Below are 12426 nucleotides of genomic sequence, written 5' to 3'. Positions count from 1 at the left end.
TTAGATGCCACATTTTTGAGTAATTAAAAGAATGGATTTTTCCAATAAAATGTAACAGTAAACATTAATTGTGTAATGTAATGGACACCCCTCCAGCCGGATGATCATACACTGAAATCTAGTCTCTCTCATCCCCTGAATGTATAGTTTACCTAATTGGCCAGTTGATGAATTGTTGCCACTTTTTTGATTTCTGTTAGGGTGGTGCAAATAATCTGATTTCAAGGCTTTGCTACAGCTAGTTTAAATCATTAAATGTGGGTGTTTTCCTGTTGGTAAAGCTTTGTAATCTGCTGGTCTTTCTGGAGGTTTTTGTTTGTCTTGGAGTGCTCCAGATGGCTTTAGAAACACGGCAGCATTTACAACCTCTCCTACGTCCATATATACCACTTCCAAATTCTCCTTCAAATCTGTATATTCTGAACCCAATTATAATTGTTATTTCTATTAGGGTTCATTTTATATTGAAGAAAATTTAAACCAAAATTAATCATGTTTATGTGTGTGTGTGTGACTTAATTTAAATTACCTGATTTAAATTTTGTTGCACTAAATTCCCACTTCATGTTTCCATTGCTTAATTCAAATATTGGATAATTCAAAATCTTTAATGCAAAAACATCTTTAAATTATTAAGAGTAGACAGTACTCGTGTGGTAAGATATCGGTTCTGATTCTGAGTGCCTGCTTTGAGCTTCTAGTATGTGAAAAGGACAGTTAGAATGTTAAACTTATGGAAAGTTGGCATAACTAGGAAGAGAAAATCCTGTATAAAGGTAGTTGCTTCTGTTGCAGTTTTCTAAAGTACGCTAGCATTTGGTTATTGACAGAGAACAGACAAAATTGATGTTGTTAAATGTGATTCTGATGTTGCTTGGGACAAGTTGGTAGGTGCTGCATGAGCCATACGGACCAAGATGGTCCCAGGTTTAATTCCCCAGTCAATTTGAGTTAACTGTTTCCAGCTGGGACAACAGAAGGTGGGGAAATAAGTCAAGATTGACATTACCGATTTCTGATTGGTGAGGTTACAAGCAATATGGTTCAATCTGACACAGTGGCCAGGGAGGGATGGAATCGGTGGCGAGGGAACGGAGTTTGTGGCGGGGGTCAAAGTCGATGGCTTCAATCTTCCCAATGTTTAACTGGAGGAAATTGTGGCTCATACAAGACTGGATATCTGACAACACGGAGAGAGTGAAGAGGTAGAGCTGGGTGTCATCAGTGTACTGTAGAACCTGACGCCATGTCTTCACCAAGGGGCAGCATGTAGATTAGGAAGCAGAACAGGCCAAGGGTAGATCCTTGGACTCTAGTGGTACCAATGGGAGGATTAGAAGAGGTAATTGCTGGAGAAGTTCTGGCGACGGTTGTATAAGGAAAAGTGAAACTAGGCGAGGGCAGTTCCACTGAGTTAGACAGCAGAGGAGTGGTGTTGGAGGAGGATGGCGTGTGTCAAAGGCTGCAGAGAGGTCGAGAAGGACAAGGAAGGATAGTGGCAGTCACAGTCACAGAGGATATCATTTGTGAATTTGATTAGGGCTTTTTCACTGCTACAGCAGAGACAGAAACCAGATTGGAGAGGTTCTAACAAGGAGTTGTAGGAAAGATGGGCGTGGATTTGGGAGGAGACAACACATTCAAAGGATACGATAGCAAAATACTGCGGATGCTGGAAATCCAAAATAACAACAGAAGACGCTGGAAAAACTCAGCAGGCCAGGCAACATCCGTGGAGAGAGAAATAGAGTCAACGTTTCAGGTCGAAACCCTTCTTCAGAACTGAGAAAAAAAAAGGCAGGAAATGAAACAGATTAAAAGGCAGTTTGGGGCTGGGAAATGGGGGAGGGGATGAAAGAAGAGACATTAAGAGATATTCAAGGTGAGACGAGATGGTAATAGGACAGGTAAAGAAACAGACAATGGCTCTAGATGAAGTGTGAAATGCACTGGCAGAGTGAAAGGCAGCTGCCATGTGGGAGAGAGAAAAAAAATATTAAAAAAAGGGAAAGGCACAAACCAAAAGTGTGGATAAAAAATATGAAAATATAATAGGGGCCGAGGTTATAATCTGAAATTGTTGAACTCAATATTGAGTCCGGAAGGCTGTAAAGTGCCTAATCGGAAGATGAGGTGCTGTTCCTCGAGCTTATGTTGAGCTTCCGTGGAACAATGCAGGAGGCCACAGACGGTGAGGTCTGAGTGGGAATGGAACGGTGAATTGAAATGACAGGCGACCGGAAGCTCGGGGTCACCCTTATGGACTGAACGGAGGTGTTCCGTAAAGCGGTCACCCAATCTGCATTTGGTCTCCCCAGTGTAGAGGAGACCACATCATGAGCAGCGAATACAGTATATTGGATTGCAAGAAGTACAAGTAAATCGCTGTTTCACCTGGAAGGGGTGTTTGGGGCCCTGGACAGTGGGAAGGGGGGAAGTATATGGGCAGGTGTTGCATCTCCTGCGCTTGCACGGGAAGGTGCCGGGCGAAGGGGAAGGGATGTTGGGGGTGATAGAGGAGTGGACTAGGGTGTCTCGGAGGGAGTGGTCCCTACGGAATGCTGGGAGGGGCGGGGAAGATGCGTTTGGTGGTGGGATCACGTTGGAGGTGGCGGAAATGGCGGAGGATGATCCGTTGAATGTGGAAGCTCGTGGGGTGAAAGGTGAGGACACATTCAAAGGATTTTGGAGAGGAAAAGGAGGTTGGAGATGAAGCAGTGGTTCGCGAGGATAGTGGGGTCGAGGGTGTTTTTTCTTTAGTGGGGTGAGTTTTGAAAGGGAAGGGAACAGTACCTGAGAAGAGAGATCATTTTACAATGTCAGAGAGCATGGGGGCCAGGATGGGAAGTTGCGTGCTCAGCAGCTTAGTGAAGATCGGGTCAGAAGAGTAGAAGGTGAGTCTCTTGAACAACCTGTGCTCCGAGTGGGCATGGGCAGAGATGGGGGAGAATTTAGAAATTATGCGGATTCAGTGTTTAGGTGGGGTGGGGTAGCCTTGGAGGAAGAGGGTTACAGCAGAGGCAGTTGTGCTTATCTGGAGGGAGGAGAGGTTGAAGCCTAGAACAGCCACAGGAGTGCAGGGTGGCAGAGGAATAGTGATGCATTTGGGTAGAGATTGGGGGATGCTAAGTACCCTAGAGGGGAGAAAAGAAAGGTGGAATGACTGGGCGACAGGGAGGTGAGGAGACGGAAGACAAAGGCTCAAGAGGTGCCAGGAGAAAAATAAGGATAGAAGTAATGGGATGGAGCGGCAGCCAAAATGTGTTCGTAAATGGACACAGACGGAATTCTGTGGTGCTAATCAGAAGAGACGCCTATCTTGGTGACAAAGAAGTCCCTTAGCTCCTTGTACTTCTTGGTGAGGGGAGAGGGGTTTAAGGAGACCATTAGTAATGGCAAAAAGAAGCCGGGGTTATTTTTGCTTTCCAGGATGATCCTGGAGTAGTGAGCAATTTTGGTAGAGGAGAGTAAGGCCTGATAGTGCTTCATGTGATCCAGCTTGATTGGCAATGGATGGTTAAACCAGTTGTGCACCCCTTGGACCTAAGGGAGCGAATATGGGGGCTATAACCAGAGGGAATGACCAGGTTGAGAGAGTCAGGGTTTTACCGGGGATAAGGGCATCAAAGATGGAGATGAGGGAGTGGTTAAAAGATCAGCAGCTGCAGAACTATTGCGGCGAATGGAAGGCAAAAAGCTAGAAAGTTGGGAGGTTGAAAGAGCTGTTGGAAGTGACTTGGGGGCGAGGGCAGAGACATTTTTCCAGGGCTGGATGCAGAGGAAAGGGATGGGGGAACGTGGGCAGTGAGGGATAAAAGGAATTGGTTAGAGATAGCCATGTCTGTGATGAAGACTGTGGGAGTAGAGAGGCTTTGTCAGATGGTATGGTGACCGTGAACATGGGTAGGAAAATTTATATAAAAGAAGTAGTTAAGGGAGGACAGTGAAATCAAAGGAGAGAGTGCAAGGTGAGTTGAGATGGAGATTGAAATTACTGAGGATGAGGAGTAGCTCAGTGCAAAAGCTGTGGGAGGAGAGGAGGGTGGATGTCTTGGTGAGAAATTTGGGGTGGGAGAGTGGTAGAGAACAAGAATTTTAAAGGAGAGGTGATGGGGTTAAAATAAGGTGAGTGCTCAAAGGATGAGAAGGTGCCAGAGGAGTAGCGGAGTGAAAAAGGTGTGATCGGGGGATATGGGCCACATCGCTACTGTGGCTGTTTGGGCGGGGCAGGTAGTAGAAAGTATAGCCAGGCGAGGAGGTTTCAGGAAAAGGGGAAGGTGTCACGACCCGAAAGGCAAGTTTTAATCAAAGTCATGATAATGTAATTATCCACAATTAAGGTCATGGGACGGTTGGTAAAAGAGTAGGACAGGACAGTTGCGGTTGCTGCTCGTAAGGCGATAGCAACTGGTGCCTCAATGAGCTGTTTGGAGAAAGCCATAAAAGGCACAGAGGTTAACACTGGGCTTATCTGGAGGGAGGAGAGGTTGAAGTCTAGAACAGCCACAGGAGTGTAGGGTGGCAGAGGAATAGTGATGCATTTGGGTAGAGATTGGGGGATGCTAAGCACCCTAGAGGGGAGAAAAGAAAGGTGGAATGACTGGGCGACAGGGAGGTGAGGAGATGGAAGACAAAGGCTCAAGAGGTGCCAGGAGAAAAATAAGGATAGAAGTAATGGGATGGAGCGGCAGCCAAAATGTGTTCGTAAATGGACACAGACGGAATTCTGTGGTGCTAATCAGAAGAGACGCCTGGTCAGAAAGCTATAAAAAAGCAACAAAGGGATACGCCGGAAGTAATAAAAGGTGCCAAAAGGGAATATGGAAAAAAACGTGCAAGTGATATCAAAGCTAACAGAAAAGGTTTCTATAAATAAATATATTGATAATGAGGAGTGGTAAAATGGAATTAAAAACAGATGCAGGTAAGACTATAATGGGCAATAAGGGCATGGCACACTCATTAAATGAATACTTTGTATCCGTTTTTACAGTGGAGAAAGAGGACAAAATACCAGTGGTACAAGGGGAAGATCTTAGTGGATTTAATATAAGTAAGAAAATGGTTAACGGAGAAAATAATGGGACTTAATCCAGGCTTACAGTTTCCTGTCTTATGCACTCAAATCCTTGGAGTAGAGATTGAACCCATGACCCACCGAACCAAGGCTGACTTTTTTGATTAGGTAATGCTGTCTTTCAGGTAGAAAGTTGTCCATCCAAGATTGCACATGGTGTTAAGTTAGGAGGTATATAATAAGTTGTGTAGATGGGAGCAGAAAGTTACAAAGGGACATAGGCTAAGTGAGTGAGCAAAACTGGCAGGTGGAATTCAGTGTGAGGAAGTGTGCGGACATCTACGTTGGATCTGCGAAAGACAAATTGGATTATGCCATGGTGAGAGACTAGGAGCAAAAGGATTTGGGTGTCCATGTACACACATCACTATAAGCTAGTGCATAGGTACAAAAAGCAATCATAATGGCTAAGTGGAATATTGACCTTTATCTCAAGGGGGCTGGAATACATAGAAACATAGAAGATAGGAGCAGGAGTAGGCCATTCGGCCCTTCGAGCCTGCTCCGCCATTCAATGAGATCATGGCTGATCATCCAAATTCAGTACCCTGTCCCTGCCTTCTCCCCATATCCGTTGATCCCTTTAGCCTCAAGAAATATATCCAACTCTTTCTTGAATATATTTAATGAACTGGTCTCCACCACCCTCTGTGGTAGAGAATTCCACAGGTTCACCACTCTCTGGGTGAAGAAATTCCTCCTCATTTCAGTCCTAAATGGCTTACCCCTTATCCTCAGACTATGACCCCTGGTTCTGGACTCCCCGGCCATCAGAAACATCCTTCCTGCATCTAGTCTGTCCAGGCCTGACAGAATTTTATAGGTTTCGATGAGATCCCCTCTCAATCTTCTAAACTCCAGCGAGTATAAGCCCAATCGACACAATCTCTCCTCATACGTCATTCCTGCCATCCCAGGTATCAGCCTGGTGAATCTTCGTTGCACTCCCTCCATGGCAAGAACGTCCTTCCTCAGGTAAGGCAACCAAAACTGCACACAATACTCAAGGTGCGGCCTCACCAAGGCCCTGTACAACTGTAGCAAGACATCCTTGTTCCTGTACTCGAACCCTCTTGCTACGAAGGCCAACATACCATTTGCCTTCTTAACCGCCTGCTGCACCTGCATGCTTACCTTCAGCGACTGGTGCACAATAACACCCAGGTCTCTCTGCACTTCCCCTTCTCCCAATCTGTTGCCATTCAAATAATAATCTGCCTTCCTGTTTTTGCCACCAAAGTGGATAACCTCACATTTATCCACATTATAGTGCATTTGCCATGTTTCTGCCCAATCACCCAACCTGTCCAAATCGTACTGGAGTTTCACAACATCCTCCTCACAGCTTACCCTCCCACCCAGCTTTGTGTCGTCTGCAAATTTGGAGATATTAAATCCAATTCCCTCGTCCAGATCATTAATATATATTGTGAACAGCTGGGGTCCTAGGACCGATCCTTGCGGTACCCCACTAGTCACTGCCTGCCACTCGGAAAACGACCCGTTTATTACAACTCTTTGCTTTCTGTCCGCCAACGAGTTCTCTATCCAAGTCAATACCTTGCCCCCAATCCCATGTGCCTTAATTTTGCACGCTAATCTCTTATGCGGGACCTTATCGAAAACCTTCTGAAAGTCCAAATACACCACATCCACTGGTTCTCCCTTATCTATTTTACCAGTTACATCCTCAAAAAATTCCAGTAGATTAGTCAAGCATGATTTACCTTTTGTAAATCCATGTTGACTTTGTCCAATCCTGTCACTGCTTTCCAAGTGCTCTGCTATTACATCTTTTATAATGGACTCCAGCATTTTCCCCACTACTGATGTCAGGCTTACCGGTCTATAATTCCCCTCTTTTTCTCTACCACCTTTTTTGAATAGTGGGGTAACATTAGCTACCCTCCAATCCATGGGTACTGTTCCAGAGTCTATCGAGTTCTGGAAGATGACCAGCAATGCATCTACTATCTCTAGTGCCACTTCCTTAAGTATCCTGGGATGTAGACCATCAGGCCCTGGGGATTTATCGGCCTTCAGTTCCATCAATTTTCCTAACACCATTTCCCTACAAATACTGATTTCTTTCAGTTCCTCCCTTTCATCAGACCCTATGTTCCCCAGCATCTCTGGGAGGTGGTTTGTGTCCTCCTTTGTGAAGACAGAACCAAAGTATTTATTTAGTTGGTCTGCCATTTCCTTGTTTCCCATTATAAATTCCCCTGATTCTGACTGCAAGGGACCTACGCTTGACTTCACCAATCTTTTTAACATAAGAAATAGGAGCAGGAGTAGGCCAATCGGCCCCACGAGCCTGCTCCGCCATTCAATAAGATCATGGCTGATCTGATCCTAACCGCCAATCTACTATCACAGAACCATCTCCAGAATCTAACAGAATTAGACACACGAAATAGGAGCAGGATCAGGCTACACGGCCCCTGGGCCCGCTCCGCTACCCACAGGGCCATGTCCGATCCGAACCTAGACTCATGTCCAAATTCCTGCCCGCTCCCCGTAACCCTTAATTCCCTTTACTTCTAGGAAACTGTCTATTTCTGTTTTAAATTTATGTAATGATGGAGCTTCTACAGCTTTTCGGGGCAGCATATTCCATGGACCTACCACCCTCTGAGTGAAGTAGTTCCTCCTCATCTCAGTTTTGAAAGAGCAGCCCCTTATTCTAAGTCTATGCCCCCTAGTTCTAGTTTCACCCATCATCGGGAACATCCTCCCCGCATCCACCCGATCCAACCCCTTCACAATCTTATATGTTTCAATAAGATCGCCTCTCATTCTTCTGAACTCCAATGAGTAGAGTCCCAATCTACTCAACCTCTCCTCATATGTCCATCCCCTCATCCCCGGATTAACCGAGTGAACCTTCTTTGTACTGACTCGAGAGCAAGTATGTATTTTCTTAAGTATGGACACCAAAACTGTATGCAGTATTCCAGGTGCGGTCTCACCAATACCTTGTACAACTGAAGCAATACCTCCCTATTTTTACATTCTACCCCCCTAGCAATGAAAGCCAACATTCCATTGGCCTTCTTAATCACTTGCTGCACCTGCGTACTAACCTTTCGAGTTTCGTGCACCAGGACCCCCAGATCCCTTTGTACTTCAGTACTTTCCAGTTTCTTGCCATTAAGATAATAACTTGCGCTACGATTTTTCCTGCCAAAGTGCATAACCTCACACTTTCCAGTATTGTATTCCATCTGCCAAATCTCTGCCCACTTACTTAGCCTGTCTTTGTCCCCTTGCAGGTTTTTTATGTCCTCCTCACTCACTACTTTCCCTCCCATCTTAGTATCATCTGCAAACTTTGATATGTTACACTTGGTCCCCTCCTCCAAATCGTTAATATAGATTGTAAAGAGTTGGGGACCCAGCACTGACCCCTGCGGAACACCACTAGTTACTGATTGCCAGTCTGAGAATGAACCATTTATCCCAACTCTCTGCCTTCTGTTAGATAGCCAATCCTCTATCCATGCCAGAATATTACCTCCAATCCCGTGATTTTTTTATCTTAAGCAATAATCTTTTGTGTGGCACCTTGTCAAATGCCTTTTGGAAGTCTAAATACACTACGTCCACTGGTTCCCCTTTATCCACCCTATATGTTACTTCCTCAAAGAACTCCAGCAAATTTGTCAAACATGACTTCCCCTTCATAAAACCATGCTGACTTTGTCCTATTAAATTATGATTATCCAAATGTCCTGTTACTGTCTCCTTAATAATGGACTCCAAAATTTTACCTACCACAGATGTTAGGCTATAGTTTCCAGCCTTCTGTCTACTGCCCTTTTTAAATAAGGGTGTTACATTAGCAGTTTTCCAGTCTGTCGGGACCTTTGCTGAGTTCAGGGAGTTTTGGAAAATTATTACCAATGCATCCACAATCCCTACCGCCACTTCCCTCAAGACCCTAGGATGTAAGCCATCAGGTCCAGGTGATTTATCCGCCTTGAGTCCTATTATTTTACCGAGTACCACTTCCTTAGTGATTTTGATCGTGTTTAGCTCCTCCCCCCCATAGCCCCCTGTTTGTCCAGTGTTGGGATATTCTTAGTGTCCTCTACTGTAAAGACTGATACAAAATATTCATTCAGTGTTTTTGCCATCTCCATATTTCCCACCATTAATTTCCCGGTCTCATCCTCTAAGGGACCAACATTTACTTTAGCCACCCTTTTTCTTTTTATATAACTATAAAAACTCTTACTATCTGTTTTTATATTTTTTGCTAATTTACTTTCATAATCTATCTTCCCTTTCTTAATCAATCTTTTTGTTATTTTTTGCTGTCTTTTAAAGTTTTCCCAATCCTCTATCCTCCCACTAGATTTGGCTACCTTATATGCCCTTGTTTTTAGTCGAATACTATCCTGAATTTCTTTACTTAGCTACGGATGGCTGTCTTTTCTTTTACACCCTTTTCTTCTCGGTGGAATATTTTTTTTTTGGAAGTTGTAAAATAACTCCTTAAATGTACACCACTGATCATGTATCGTCTTACCCTTTAATCTATTTTCCCAATCCACTCTACTCAATTCCGCTCTCATACCTTCATAGTCTCCTTTATTCAAGCTTAGCACGCTTGTTTGAGATCCAACCTTCTCACCCTCTAATTGAATATGGAATTCAACCATGTTATGGTCACTCATTCCAAGGGGATCCTTTACTAGGACATTTTTAATTAATCCCATCTCGTTACACAGGACCAGATCTAAGGTTGCTTGCCCCCTGGTCGGTTCAGTTACATACTGCTCAAGAAACCCATCCCTAATACACTCAATGAACTCATCCTCAAGGCAGCCCTGCCGAATTTGATTTGTCCAATTAATATGATAGTTAAAATCCCCCATAATTATAGATGTTCCCTTATTACAAGCCTCAACTATTTCCTGATTGATACTCCGTCCAACCGAGTTGCAACTGTTCGGACGCCTATAGACTATGCCCACTAGTGTTTTTTTCCCCTTATTATTCCTTACCTCCACCCAAACTGTTTCATTATCCTGATCTTTTGACCCAATATCATTTCTCTGTATTACAGTGATTCCTTCCTTTATTAACATAGCCACCCCACCTCCCCTTCCTTCCTGCCTGCCCTTCCTGATCGTTAAATAACCTGGTATGTTTAATTCCCAGGCATTGTCACCCTGCAGCCATGTTTCTGTAATGGTCACAAGATCACACCCATATGTAGTTATTTGTGCCATTAACTCGTCTATTTTGTTACGAATGCTACGTGCATTCAGATAGAGAACTTTCAAATATGTTTTGTGACGCTTAGTTCCTGCTTTTGCCCTTTTTATTGCTTTACCTTTTACTCCATACCTTCTGCCCCTTCCTGACACGCTCTGGTTTTTAATTTCCCCACTGCTACCTAAGTCTATGACCTTCTCTGTTGTCATTTTTATTATTTGCTCTCTAGGAACCTCCCCACTACTAGTTAGTTTAAAGCCCTCTCTGCAGCCCTAGTTATATGATCCGCCAGGACTCTAGTCCCAGCACTGGCCAAGTGAAGCCCGTCCCAACGGAACAGCTACCTCCTGCCCCAGTACTGGTGCCAGTGTCCCAGGAAGCAAAACCCATTTCTCCCACACCAGTCCTTGAGCCACGCATTTAACTCTCTAATTTTATTTGTCCTAGCCAAATTCGCTCGTGGCTCAGGTAATAATCCAGAGATTATTTCTCTTTTTCTCTTCACATATCTATAAAAGCTTTTACAGCCAGTTTTTATGTTGCCTGCTAGCTTACTCTCATATTCTATTTTCCCTTTCTTAATTAATCCCTTTGTCCTCCTTTGTTGACTCCTAAACTGCTCCCAATCCTCCGGATTATTGCTTTTTCTGGCCAATTTATATGTCCTCTCCTTGGATCTTATGCTATCCCTAGTTTCCCTTGTTAGCCACGGTTGAGTCACCTTTTTTGTTTTATTTTTATGCCAAACTGGGATGAACAAATTCTGTAGCTCATCCATTCGGTCTTTGAATGTTTGCCATTGCCTATCCACCGCCAGCCCTTTGAGTGCCATTCCCCAATCAATCCTATCCAACTCGCTCCTCAGACCATCGTAGTTTCCTTTATTTAAATTGAGGACCCTAGTCTCTAATTCAACTGCTTCATTCTCCATCTTAATGAAGAATTCGATCATATTATGATCGCTCCGACCCAAGGGGCCTTGTACAACAAGATTGCTAATTAATCCTTTCTCGTTGTCTAAGATGGCCTGATCTCTGGTTGGTTCCTCGACATATTGGTCCAGGAAACCATCCCGTAAACACTCCAGGAATTCCTCCTCCACAGTATTGCTACTAATTTGGTTGGCCCAATCTATATGTAGATTAAAGTCACCCATGATGACTGCTGTGCCCTTATTGCACGCTTCTTTAATTTCTCTTTTAATGCCATCCCCAACCTCCGCCTTACTGTTTGGAGGTCTATAATACAAAGGGAAGGAAGTGATACTTCAGTTGTACAGAGCCTTGGTTAGACCCCATCTGGAGTACTGCGTTCAGTTCTGGGCACCGCATCCTCTGGAAAGATACTTAAGTAATGGAGTGGGTGCAGCGCAGATTTACCAGAAATTTACCTGGTTTAAAGGGTTAAATATTGAGGAATGGTTGCATAAACAGTAAGCGGGTAGTAAGAGGCGGGGTGGGGCCTATTAGAGACAAAGAAGGTGGTATATGCTGAGAGGCGCAGGGCAAGGCTAGAATACCCAATGAGTACTTTGTATCGGTGTTTACTAAGGAGGTGGATGCTGACAAAATAACAGCAGAAGTGGAAAAGGTAGAAGCAATGGAAGGGGTGAAAATGGATAGACAGGATGTACTAGAAACACTGGCTATGCTTAGAGTGGACAAGTCACCTGGTCCAGTTGGCTTGCATCCCAGGTTGCTAAGGGAATTGGGGGAGGAGATAGTGGAAGGGCTTGCCATAATTTTCCAAACTTCCAGGAATGACGTATGAGGAGAGATTGTGTCGATTGGGCTTACACTCACTGGAGTTTAGAAGATTGAGAGGGGATCTCATCGAAACCTATAAAATTCTGTCAGGCCTGGACTAGTTGCAGGAAGGATGTTCCCGATGGCCGGGGAGTCCAGAACCAGGGGTCATAGTCTAAGGATAAGGGGTAAGCCATTTAGGACTGCGATAAGGAGGAATTTCTTCACCCAGAGAGTGGTGAACCTGTGGAATTCTCTGCCACAGAGGGCGGTGGAGGCCAGTTCATTAAATATATTCAAGAAGGAGTTGGATATATTTCTTAAGGCTAAAGGGATCAAGGGATATGGGGAGAAGGCAGGGACCGGGTACTGAATTTG

At 44.3% G+C, this 12426-nt stretch overlaps 1 protein-coding gene across 1 annotated transcript in view; it reads left to right on the top strand.

Moving 5' to 3' along the window:
- Window positions 1–12426, top strand: part of LOC147119948 (protein FAM117B-like) — a 330525-nt gene that overhangs the window by 192900 nt on the left and 125199 nt on the right. The window lies entirely within an intron of this gene.

The sequence above is a fragment of the Somniosus microcephalus genome, chromosome 4, assembly GCF_052327205.1.
Source record: "Somniosus microcephalus isolate GS21.2 chromosome 4, FLI_Smic_1.0, whole genome shotgun sequence".
NCBI classification, from domain to species: domain Eukaryota; kingdom Metazoa; phylum Chordata; class Chondrichthyes; order Squaliformes; family Somniosidae; genus Somniosus; species Somniosus microcephalus.
The sequence above is the reverse complement of the archived record's forward strand: the minus strand, read 5'-3'. Positions and strand labels throughout refer to the sequence as shown.